Source organism: Bos indicus x Bos taurus, chromosome 8 (genome assembly GCF_003369695.1).
Source record: "Bos indicus x Bos taurus breed Angus x Brahman F1 hybrid chromosome 8, Bos_hybrid_MaternalHap_v2.0, whole genome shotgun sequence".
Classification (NCBI taxonomy): Eukaryota; Metazoa; Chordata; class Mammalia; order Artiodactyla; family Bovidae; genus Bos; species Bos indicus x Bos taurus.
In genome coordinates this window covers 72,943,025-72,956,386 of record NC_040083.1, presented here as the reverse complement: position 1 = coordinate 72,956,386, position 13,362 = coordinate 72,943,025, and positions in this window count along the sequence as shown.

Genomic DNA, 13,362 nt, shown 5'->3' with positions numbered 1-13,362 from the left:
GATCTAATTCCCTGATCAGGGATTGAACCCAGGGTCCCTTCATTGAGAGCACAGTCTTAACCTCTGGACCACCAGAGAAGTCTGCTCACTAGGATGGCTGCTGTAAAAAAAAAAAAAACAAAAACAAAACAGGAAATAAAACGTGTCAGTGACGATATGGAAAACAGGAACCCTTGTGCACTGTTTATTGGTGGGAATGTAAGATGGCACAGCTGTTGTGGAAAATATTATGCTATTCCTCAAAAAATTAAAAAGAGGAGAATCATGATCTAACAATTCCACTTCTGAGTGTACATACCTAAAAGAACTAGGAGAATCTGGAAGAGATGTGTGTACACCCATAGCAGTATTACTCACAATAACCAAGAAGTGGAGGCAACCCCAGTGTACGCACAGATGAATGAATAAAATGCAGTGTATATATGCAATGGAATAATTGTTGTTATTTTTAGTTGCTAAGTCCTGTCCAACTCTTTGTGACCCCATGGACTGCAGACTGTTAGGCTCCTCTGTCTATGGGATTTTCCAGGCAAGAATACTGGAGTGGGTTGCTATTTCCTACTCCAGCAGATCTTCCTGACCCAGGGATTAAAGCCTGAGTCTCCTGCATTGGCAGGAGGATTCTTTATCACTGACACACCTGGGAAGTCCATATAGAATATTACCCAGCTTTTAAAAAGGAAGGAAATTCTGACACATGCTACAGCATGGATGAACTTGAGGACATTATGCTAAGTGAAATAAACTAGTCACAAGAAAAGGCAAATATTGTATAATTCCACTTATATAAAGTACCTAGAATAGTTAAATTTATAGAGACAGAAAGTAGAAGGATGACTATCTGGGACTGCAAGGAGGAGGGAATGGAGAGCTGGTGTTTGGTGGGTACAGAGTTTTCATTTGGTAAGATGAAAGACCTCTGAGATGGATGGGGGTGATAACACATAACAATGTGAATGTACTTTGATGCCACTGAACAATATGCTTAAAAATGGAGTGACAGTAAATTTTATGTTATTTTACTACAATTAAAATTAGCAACAATAAATCTTAAATTTTAAAATAATAAATAAATATTAAATAGCTGATAGAGGACTTAAAGGGCTTTCCTGGTGGCTCAGTGGTAAAGAATCTACCTGCCAATGCAGGAGACATAAGAAACTTGTGTTCAACCCCTGGGTTGGGAAGATCTCCTGGAGGAGGGCATGGCAATCCACTCCAGGATTCTTGCCTGGAGAATCCCATGGACAGAGGAGCCTATCAGGCTGCAGTCCAAAGGGTCACAAAGAGTCAGACATGACAGAAGCAACTGAGCACGCACGCACACAAAGAGAGGCCAAAACCTGGAAGAGGCTGGCCAGCCTCCCCGTAATTATGCATATAATTAGGTGCATATGCTAATTATATGTTGATTGGTATATGCAAATAGGCTCTTGATAGGTACTTGTTATAACAGTAAAGAAAAAGCTGTAGATTTCTAGAAGCCATCAAGTTCTCTTAAACAGCTCATTTAGTTATTAAACTTGCAGCCTTTTAGAACTGAAAAGGACCTTCGAGATTATCTGCTGCAGCCTCCTTCTTTTTACAAAGGGAGATCCAGAGACATTAAATCACTTGACAAGGTCACACAGCTAATTAGCCACAGAGTTGGGATGAAAACCCAGGTCTCTTGACTCTTAATCTACTTTCCCTCCCTCCACATACTTCTCATTTGTAACTTTTAAGAGTTACAGGTTTAAATTAGAAAAGGAGCAATCTGTGACCAATCCCGTGACGAGCAGTAGAATTTCTCCCCTCAGCTGATATGGATTTTGATTCTGAGACTAGTTCACTATTTGTCTGTGATTGTTTCATTTTATAAAACTGAGGAGAGATTATGTTCCAATTGTCAGTAGGATTGCGTTTAAGTCTCAGTATAGGCTGTTCTATCGCTATCCGCCATGTGTTACTGTTCCATGTTTCTATGACTGTGGAAAGTTGGGCTGCAAATGTCTGTGTGTGCGCTGTGCATAGTCACCTTGTGTACCTAGGTGACGACACAGTTTTGTGTCTATGTTGTTGAACTCAAGTTTGTGTGCCCAACACATAGTTAGGCCAAACAAACCAAAGCATCGGAGTTTGGAGCAGAAACGGTTTATTGAAGAGCCAAGCAAGGAGAATGGGCAGCTCACACTCAGAAGACCTCAATGGTTTTCAGGAAAGAGTTTTTAAAAGCAAAACTGGGTGGGGGGAAGTCTTCAAGTTGTATGACTTCCTCTGTTTGGTTGATGTGAGGTAACAAGGTGATATTCCAAGAATCTCAATCATCAGCCTTCTGGTTCCAACCAGGCTGGGGTTTCAGTCTCAACAGTTACCCTCCTCCACCTGAGTAGGAGCTTTAGTTCCTGCAGAGCTCAAAGACATATATCAGGTTGTTATGTGTGTCCCTTCAAGAGGACCTAGGACTCTGCTTTATTCCTGAACTATTACTTCTTGGCTGCTTTCCCTTTGTTTCTGCATCCCCTCACTTCCCTAATTAGTAACTGTGGAATGCACTCTTCAGAACTCAGGGAAAGGTCTAAGAGGTATGATAGATAGCCTTTGATGCAGCATCCACTGGGTTGGCCAAATACCCGTTCAAATTTTTCCATAACATCTTATGGAAAAATCCAAACTATTTGGCCACCCCAATAAAAGAGCCTGAGAAATCCACCGGTAAGAAAATGTGCCTGATTTTGTGGAACCCAACATTTCTTCAAATTAGTTGAACACAGAGCCTTTTTAAATGAAAATTTTATGCACATAAATGGATAAAAACCACCCTAGACTGCATCTACGTTGTCGCTTGGCTTTTTAAGAACAAGGACATTTTGCTAATAGAAGTTGGCCCTAGACCTGAATTTTTGCAAATGCAGGATGGAAGAAGAAATACGTGGGAAATGAGGGGATCACTGAGAAGAAGTGTCTGTCCAGTTCTACTCCTAATCCCATTATTCTTGAAACTGAGCAGAGGTCTTTCTGTTCCCTGTTTGTTGACTCCAGCCTCCATGATCTTCCCTGGGTTCCAAAGGGCAGATTCAAAGAGTTGTTAATCCAGGAAGGGAAGGGATGCAAAAACAAGGGAGGGGCAGCCAGGAAACAATAGTGCAGCCTTGGGGCAGGGTCCTGGTTCCACCTCAGATCAGTTCAGTTCAGTCCAGTTGCTCAGTGTCCAACTCTTTGCGACTCCATGGACTGCATGCAGCACCAGGCTTCCCTGTCCATCACCAACTCCCAGAGCTTGATCAAACTCACGTCCATAGAGTCGGTGATGCCATCCAACCATCTCATCCTCTGTCTTCCCCTTCTCCTCCTGCCTTCAATCTTTCCCAGCATCCAGGTCTTTTCCAATGAGTCAGTTCTTTGCATCAGGTGGCCAAAGTATTGCAGTTTCAGCTTCAGCATCAGTCCTTCCAATGAATATTCAGGACTGATTTCCTTTAGGATGGACTGGTTGGATCTCCTTGCAGTCCAAGGAACTCTCAAGAGTCTTCTCCAACAACACAGTTCAAAAGCATCAATTCTCTGGTGCTCAGCTTTCATTATGGTTCAACTCTCACATTCCTTCATGACTACTGGGGAAACCATAGCTTTGACTATGAGGTCTAACTTTCTCCCACTTCAAGAGATACATATAATAATACTTTTAAGCTGTTTAAGATGTCAGCATTCTCCATATCAGAGAAAGATCACATGAGGCTAGGAACCAGAGAAGCTCATCAAGATTATCTGAGACAACCTTTGAGGAGTGCAGGCCTTGTACACACCCTAATCTTATCAGCATCCCCACCCTTGAACCACTGCTATAAAACTCCCCATCAAATCTTCCCAGGTGGGGATACAGTTTTTCAGGGCATGAATCCACTGTGTTCCCCTTTGCCTGGCAAAACAATAAAGCTATTCTTTTCTGCTTCACCCAAACTCATCTCCAAGATTTGATTCAGCACCAGTACCGAGGGGCCAAGCTTTCATCATCAGTCCTGTGAGCCAGCCAATGGCCTTCATAGCCCCTTCCTTCCTTGTAGACCCTTTAATGGGTTCCCCTGAATCCCAGCCTTCTTGCTTGGACTTGATGCTCTAGACTTCTCTGTTCTATCCTAATCTATTTAAGATGTAGATCCCATTTCTTCTTGGACGATACCCAGTAGGCAAAGGTCAATCTTCCCTCCTTACTCTCAGGATCCATGAGACCCTGCAGGTGTGGGAAAGAAAGCCTGGCATCATTGTAGACTATCAGGCCATCCCATTATCTGGCCCCAGTGTTAGCTCAATTTTTATGATGACAAAAAAGCAAACTCTTGCTTCTCCTAATTTGTTTCCATGTGGCTTTCGGAGAAGGCTTCAAACCTAGGCCTGGGGTTCACATCCTTCAGCTACTTGTGCTCACCTTCCAGCCCTCAGTGGCTGTTGATGGGGGGATCAAGGGCAATAGATCCCCACACTTTGTCCACAACTACTTCCCTTGGCCTGACAACACTGCCACCCATAGTTGGACCCACAGCTGGGGAGGTGTCATCTGAACGCAGACCTGAACATGTCCCCCGCAGCCCCCATTCCTTCACCAGAGATCCCCCTGTCCCCTCCTACAGATTCACTGTTACCCAGAGGGTCACAGAGCACAGATGGCTTTTGGGGGTCACACTTGTTGGAGGAGGGCAGACCCTCTCCTCCCACGCTTTTTCTGAAGTCCCACAGCACAGTCAAGATGTTTTTGCATATACACCTCCTGGTGGTTGGTGGTGATGATTTAGTTGCTAAGTCGTGTCTGACTCTCCTGAAACCCCATGGTCTGTAGCCCAGCCAAGCTCTTCTGTCCATGAGGTTTCCCCAGGAAGAATATTGGGGTGGGTTGCCATTTCCTCTCCCAGGGAATCTTCCCAAGCCAGGGATCAAACCCTCATCTCCTGCTTGGCAAGTGGATTCTTTACCACTGAGCCACCTGCATACACTCCTACAAAGTGGGTCTTGCTAATCTTGTTGTGAAAGTGAAAAGTGAAAGTGAAGTCACTCAGTCGCATACAACTCTTTGCGAAACTGAAAACATAATGAGTTGAAACACACATAGGTGGTTGCGGTGGAACTGCCTTTTAAGGCTAAACACCCTGACTCCAAATGTCACTCTCGCTTCATGACACTGAGCTGTAGACAGTAACACAACTGCCCGTGACAGGGTCTTGTCAGCTGGGTTCCAGCATGCTAAATGCATCAGGATACGGAATGCCATCCCCGTGTTTCCTGCTCCTAAGCTGATTCTAAGCAGAGGGAGCCACTGTCTGCTTATCAGGAGAGACTTTCAAGCTGGCAGAACAACCTCCCAAGAGAAATCCAGGGGATCCCCATTGACTTGTGCATTTAAAGTGACTTAGATGTAGCTTCCAGAAACATTCCACGGGAACGAATCTGTAACAGGTAAAGAGAGATACAACCGAAACGGTTTTCCCAAACTCACATGTCTGTTGTTACATTTCTCCTGGGGAAAAGGGGCAGGGAAACCAGAACAGATTTGGGGAAAGGTTGGTCTAATTCTTTTTATTTCCTCATTATAGAAGTTGTCTAGTTCTAAGTCAGTGGAGAGATACCACTGTTAATTGCCAGGAGAGGAACTTGTTCACCGCTGTGCTAACCCTTCCACACGTCAATTTTGGAGAAGAAATTCAAGGTGAGGATGACTTTCAAGCCCAGAGAAGGAAAAGGGTTAGTCCCCCATGGTGGATGGGAAGGGCAAATTGTTTCTGTTAAGGTAACCTTGGGTTTGCAAATAATTTTTCCTGTAATTTAGAGAACTCAAAAATTTCCCATCATTCTCATTCCAATAAGCTTTTACAGGAAGGAAAGAAAGGAGTGAAGTCAAGGTCAATGACGTGGGAGCGGCCCATGGCCCTGTGTTGGCAATGTGAATATATCACTTCTATCCAGATGCAAAAACATGTGAGGTCCTATATATTCTTAAAACTATCTCGTTCCTCAATGCCATCAGCAGCCTCTCTTTAGTTTTCCAAAGCTGAATATAACTTATCTTTTAGTGTAATTTCTTTATTTCTAAATAAATAAAAACCAAGAGTAGGAGTTTCCATGTATGGCCAAGAAACATAAAGACATAAAGGCAACATAAAGTCTAAACATAAAGTTTAGACCCACTTCCCACATGGACTGAAGGGGTGACACTGGGCCAGTCATTTAATGCCTCTGATTATAGAAATTTCACCTCCAAGGTGTGGGGAATTTATTATCCACCTCCATATATGTTATGGGGTCCCCTGATTTGCAGATGCAAAGTAACAAGAGTTAGTGTTATCAGGTAACTTACCTGGAGAAGGAAATGGCAACACACTCCAGTATTTCTTGCCTGGAAAATTCTATGGACAGAGGAGCCTGACAGGCTTCAGTCTGTGGGGTCACAAAGACTGAGCACGCATGTCACAGATGTACTTGCTAGATGCAAAACATGTATCAGCCATGTGGACAAGGTGGGGGAAGGGGAAGGGGGGTAGACTGGGAGAGTAGCACTGACATAGACACACTACTGTGTGTAAATAGATAGCTAGTGAGAACCTGCTATACAGCGCAGGAGCTCAGCTCCATGCTCTGTGATGACCTGCAGGGGTGGGATGGGAGAGAATAGGAGGGAGGTCTGAGAGGAAAGCTATGTATGGGTACATATGGCTGAATCATGTTGTTGTACGGCAGAAACCAACACAATGTTGCAAAGCAACTATTGTTCAGTCCCTAAGTCATGTCCGACTCTTTGTGACCCTATGAACTGCAGCCCTCCAGGCTTCCCTGTCCTTCACTATCGCCCGGAGTTTGTTCAAACTCATGTCCACTGAGTCAGTAATGCCATCTAACCACCTCATTCTCTGTCGTCCCCTTCTCCTCTTGCCCTCAATCTTTCCCAGCATCAGAGTCTTTTCCAACGAGTCTTTTCTAAAGCTTCAGCTTCAGCATCAGTCTTTCCAGTGAATATTCAGGGTTGACTTCCTTTAGGATTGACTGGGTTTGATCTCCCTGCTGTCCAAGGAATTTTCAAGAGTCTTCTCCAGCACCACAGTTCAAAAGCATCAGTTCTTCATTGCTCAGCCTTCTTTATGGTCCAACTCTCACATCCATTTATTACTATTTGAAAAACCTTAGCTTCGACTATGTGGACCTTTGTCAGCAAAGCAACTATAACTCAATTTTCAAAAAAAAAAAAAGTCAGCTCAGTTAATCCATGCAAAATTGCAACCAGAAAGGAGTTATTATCCCCATCCTACAGAAGGAAACTGAGGCTTGGAGAGGGGAAGAGGCATGCCAAAGTGCTTTGACAGGTTTAAGGAGCTATAATCAAATAAAAAGCATTACTATCATCATTATTATCATTAGCTCTGTCAACTCTAGATGGGTCTAAAAAATAAGAATTAAATATTGAGTAAAACATAGCTTTAAAACATAAATTAAACCAGCCTGGGGAAAAAATAAAACACACAGTCTTTGGGGGAAATACTGCAGAGTTAAGGGAGGTTTCCTGTGTTCGTTCTTTTATTCTTGGCACTAGGACACAATAATGAACAAAACAGGTCCCCAAACTCTCTGCCCTGATGGAGCTTCCATTCCTGGGTGGACACAGAGATGAACACATACATTATTAGAAAACAGAGTATGTCGGATGATGACAAAAGCTAAGGAGAAAAGCACAGTGGGAAAGGGGATGGGGAACTGCAAATTGAATACAGGTCAGGGTAGGTCTTGCTAAGAAGGCGCCACAATGTCACCTTGGAGGTGACAAGGTGTGATGACTGCTGATGTTGGGGGATAGCCTTCCGCGCATGCTTGAGACCAAAGGATGAGGCCCCTGCTCTTCCCCATTCACTTACTATCCTGGGACAGTCTGGAGGGTGAGTCCACACCACTGGCTTGTTCTGAGGATGCGGTGCGTGGTCAGAGGAAGAAACACAGTTCATCCACTAAAATGCCCAACTACACCAGGAAAGCTTTTTTTTTCTTGCCCTAATATTCTTTTTGTCTTTTAATAATTATTTATTTTTGGCTGTGTGGGGTCTTAGTTGCAGCATGCAGGCTCTCTTGTGGTCGGTGGGCTTAGCTTCCCCTTGGCACCTGGGATCTTGATTCCCCAACCAGGGATCAAACCCACATCTTCTGCATTGGTAGGCAGATTCCCAACCACTGGACCACCAGGGAAGGCCCTTGCCCTAGCAGTCTTAATACAGATATCAACCCATCAACCCAGGCTAACAGTCCCTGTCTGAAAAGCCCCCAAATGCAAATGACTCCCCTCCAGAATCCCATTTCAAAGGCTCCTATGAGAAACAAACATTGCTTTAAGAACATGCAGGAACTGCCAAGTTTTTCCTGCAGCGCTCTGATGTCTACAAAATTGAGTGGAAGAGCGTGCCCTTAGGGGCTGACAAGCTACCCTCTGAGACTCTGTTGCTAGGCAGGGTAACCTGCTTTCAAACCCAAGCATTTCTGTTCCCCTCGGAAAGCCCAACCAGACGTTCCCAGACCCTTAGCAGCCTGGGTGTCCCTCGAACCGCAGAGCCACTGTAGGGGCTAACCCCTCCCCGCGCTTCCCTGCACCACCCCTTCCCCCACCCTGTTATTAGGTATGCATTTCAGATTTTGAATGGATCTCCTTGTCTGGCGTTAATTGACAGTGAAAGCCCGGTTTTCAAAGCCAAGGTATAAGCACTGAAGGTAAGTGATCAGAGGACTGCCCTCGTAATAAATCACTGCGGCGCGGGTCACTGTTTAGAGTGTGAATGCAGTGTTCAATAAAGAAACACACTCCACCTTTCAGCTTCAAGCCGACCCTGGCTAATTGACCTCATTGTAGTCCCACCATTAATCATTCTGGCACATGGGGCAAGAGGCAGTTTCACTGCTTAGGTTTGCAGGGAGGAGGGGGGGACCAGGTCCACGAGGGGGTAGGTAAGGGTTGAGGGGGGCAGTTATAATGTACAAGGAAATCATAGACAATTCTCCCTTAATTAACTCATTGGATTTCCTGGATGGCCAGAGAGGGTTTCCTTTGCTGAAGGAATGTGGGGAATAATGCAAGGGACTTCATTAACTTCCCACCAGGATGCAGGAGTTTGGGTAGCGAACAAAAGCAGATGTGAGCATCTGTACCCCATCCAAAGAGCAGCTCTGCCAAAGGACCAGGGGGTTAGCCTAATGCTACATAATCATTCAGTGTCATCCATCTCCCCAGACCCTGATTAATAAATTGCAGCAGAAATCTTTTACAGGGTTGACTACAATTTTATTTCACCCATTAGAAGCACAGCAATCATGCGGGACCAGTTTACCTTCTTCTCAGCCCCCCTCCCTCCCACTCTCTGGTCCAGTCCCCTGTTCTACATCAGCTTTACTGGTGAATCTTTGAAAAAGATGTGGGCTGCTTTTTGTCTGGGTCCTCCATTCTGCCAAGCCAGCCCCCCAGCTGATGACTGTGGCGGGAATGGGAGCTTTAACACAGAGGTCAATTCACACTGCAGCTCAAGACTTGTTTCTCCAATGTGATTTGATGAACATCATCTGGGCACCTGTTCTGTGCCAAGCATGGCATAGCACTAGAAATACACACACACACACACACACACACACACAAATATGATTTGCTCCTGGTCCTCAGAGATCTTAAGAGTCTGCATCCATCCAGTTATATTTTCAAAAAGCAAGATCTGCCCTTTTATACCAAGCTGCTTTAAATTAGGCCTTTTTTAAAGGTTCTTTTCCCCACGATTAGTTGCTATTATTCAGGCACGCAGCAGTCTCACAGTTCACAGGGGTAAACAAAGCCCAGAGGGTCAGCAAGTTTCACTTTGAGCGGAGGAGAGGGAAAGAGAGGAGGGGGGAGAAGGGTGAGGGGGTGTTATCATTCATATTACACTTGTGCTTTTTCCTGCCCGCTCCCCTTCCGCGATCCATTACTGTTAATGAACTTAATTGTTTGGTTTCAAAATGCCAGCCTGAAGGCATCCCTCTCCTTCCCCTCGGTGCTGAGCGTCAGTCTTGCTGATCTCCAAATTAACTTGTAAGCAAATTCTTCAGGTCCATGCCCTTCCTTCCCTGACAAACACCTGGGTTAAGGAATTCTGGCCGACTCCCTCCAGACAGATTCAGACGGAGCGTCCGAAAAAGACAGAGTGGCCATCAGATCGCCACTTGGTATTGTGTGTAATTCGATTCCACTTAAGTATATTTACTGCGTGTCTACTGTAGTGTCTGGTAATTGTGCTAGTCACTGGGTTCAGAGAGTTGATACAACGCAGCCGCTGACCTCAAGGAGTGCATGGCGTTTTAGGCAGAACGGATCAAATTTCCTTCATTCTGCGATCAAGGACACCGCTGCATCTGCAGGATCTGAGGGTTAGGGCAGCTCAGTTCAGTGGAGAAACTACAGACTCTGGAGTCATGTAGATGTAGACAGAATCTGAAGTCTGTCCGTTCACCATCCAGGCAGCTTTGTCCACATTACATAACCTCAGTGAGGCATCATGGTATTGACCCATTTGAGTTAACTGTGCAAACTGAATGAGTTAATGGATGTCAAGTGTTGGCCCCACCCCCACTGAGAAGATCATGCTTTACGTAGAAAATTCCCCAACGAAAATTGTTGCACAGACAGTCCACGTAGATAATAATATGAAAAAATGAAGTGAAAGTGTTACTCTTTTAGTCATGTCCAACTCTTTCTGACCCCATAGACTGTAGCCTATTAGACTCCTTTGTTCATGGGATTTCCCAGGCAAGAATACCAGAGTGGGCTGCCATTTCCTTTTCCAGGGGATTTTCCCAGATCAGGGATCAAGGATTGGCAGGTAGGTTCTTTAACACTGAGCCGCCAGGGAAGCCCAGATAATAATATATCAGACCCAAATTTAAAATCTATTCTAATATGTCTCCTCCTTGTTTCCTTCCTCTGAAAATAAACTGCTTTCTCAACCTTGACACGTGAACCAGAAATGGCACACACTGAGACCCTTTGACTGTGTGGATCACAATAAACTGTGGAAAATTCTGAAAAAGATAGGAATACCAGACCACCTGACCTGCCTCTTGAGAAACCTGTATGCAGGTCAGGAAGCAACAGTTAGAACTGGACATGGAACAACAGACTGGTTCCAAATAGGAAAAGGAGTACGTCAAGGCTGTATATTGTCACCCTGCTTATTTAACTGCTATGCAGAGTACATCACGGAAACGCTGGGCTAGAGGAAGCACAAGCTGGAATCAAGATTGCTGGGAGAAATATCAATAACCTCAGATATGCACATGACACCACCCTTATGGCAGAAAGTGAAGAGGAACTAAAGGGCCTCTTAATGAAAGTGAAAGAGGAGAGTGAAAAAGTTGGCTTAAACCTCAACATTCAGAAAACGAAGATCATGGCATCTGGTCCCATCACTTCATGGGAAATAGATGGGGAAATAGTGGAAACAGTATCAGACTTTATTTTGGGGGGCTCCAAAATCACTGCAGATGGTGACTGCAGCCATGAAATTAAAAGACATTTACTCCTTGGAAGGAAAGTTATGACCAACCTAGACAGCATATTAAAAAGCAGAGACATTACTTTGTCAACAAAGGTCCATCTAGTCAAGGCTATGGTTCTTTCAGTAGTCATGTATGGATGTGAGAGTTGGACTATAAAGAAAGCTGAGTGCCAAAGAATTGATGCTTTTGAACTGTGGTGTTGGAGAAGACTCTTGCGAGTCCCTTGGACTGCAAGGGGATCCAACCAGTCCATCCTAAAGGAAATCAGTCCTGGGTGTTCATTGGAAGGACTGATGTTGAAGCTGAAACTCCAATATTTTGGCCACCGGATGAGAAGAGCTGACTCTTCGAAAAGACCCTGATGTTGGGAAAGATTGAAGGCAGGAGGAGAAGGGGACGACAGAGGATGAGATGGTTAGATGGCATCACCGACTCAATGGCCATGAGTTTGGGTAGACTCCAGAAGTTGGTGATGGACAGGGAGGCCTGGTGTGCTGCAGTTCATGGGGTCGCAAAGAGTTGGACACGACTGAGCGACTGAATTGAACTGAGGAATCCCTCAGGGGCTTGGCAGTTGGACCTACCTCCTACCCCATTACAAGTCCCATCTGCTTCCAACAGTCTTGGATTGCACCAAGAATCCACTCCCATTCATTTTTTACATATGGAATAGCAAAACCTAGAATGCTGGGAGAGTGCCAAGAATCTTACTTTTATCTTGTCACATAAGGAAATTGAAATTTAAGAGAGTTCTTCAAGTTTGCATGGGCTTCCCATGTGGCTCAGCTGGTAAAGAATCCACCTGCAATGCTGGAGGCCTGGGTTCGATCCCTGGGTTGGGAAGATCCCCTGGAGAAGGGAAAGGCTACCCACTCCAGTATTCTGGCCTGGAGAATTCCATGGACTATTCGGTCCATGGGGTCGTAAAGAGTCGAACACAACTGAGTGACTTTTACTTTCAAGTTTGCACAGGTAGTTGGGGTTAGTTACAACTAGGATTAAAGCTCAAATATGTTGTATCAGACCTAGTGATCTTTTTACTACATGAGTTGCTTATATCCAATTATTGGATATATTCAGATTGGTACTTTAATTTATGCTGCACTAAAGTGTCCTCCAAGAGTTTAATATGCCAGTATAATTTCCTTATGAGTCTCTGGGCTTCCTCTCTTGTCTCCCTTTTAATCCAAATCTACACATTATTCTCCTGATTAAAATCCACAAAGAAGATAAAATGATATTAGATTTCTGGTTTAAAGTAGTATCTGAAAATGGACCTTTGTTTCCCAGTCTCTTCTTGGGGTTGGTGGGGAGTGATGAAAATTCACAACCAGATGGAAAGAAAATCTGCCAGACAAAATAATATCAAAATTGGAAGGAATCCTCAGAACCTAAGAAGAAATGAGTTTTATTGAATATAACCTGCCCAATTATTGCATCATGAATACCACTGTTTGCCTAATAAAAGGGCGATTATTTGGAAAGAAGAGAGGGAAAGAGAGAGGGAGGGTGAAGATATGTTATTCCTCCCTCGCAATTGCCTGCTGACTCAGAGACCCAGAAGTCGTAAGACCCAGAAAACTGGGGGCTGGCCCTCTATCAGGGGGCGCTGCCTTTTAGTCTTGGCAGAGTACCACACACTCTCACCTAACATCTCTTTTACAATCATTCAGATATAGCAACATCCAGAAAACATCTGGAAAGGAAATATGGAGAAAGGTGGCAACACATTCTATCTTAGAAGGGCAACTTCTAGCAAACAAGGCCCTGTAGGTAGGGGCAGAGGTAAGAAGTAAGAAGGTGGCTGAATCTTTACAAACAGAGCAGCTGTATTCAGCATCAATT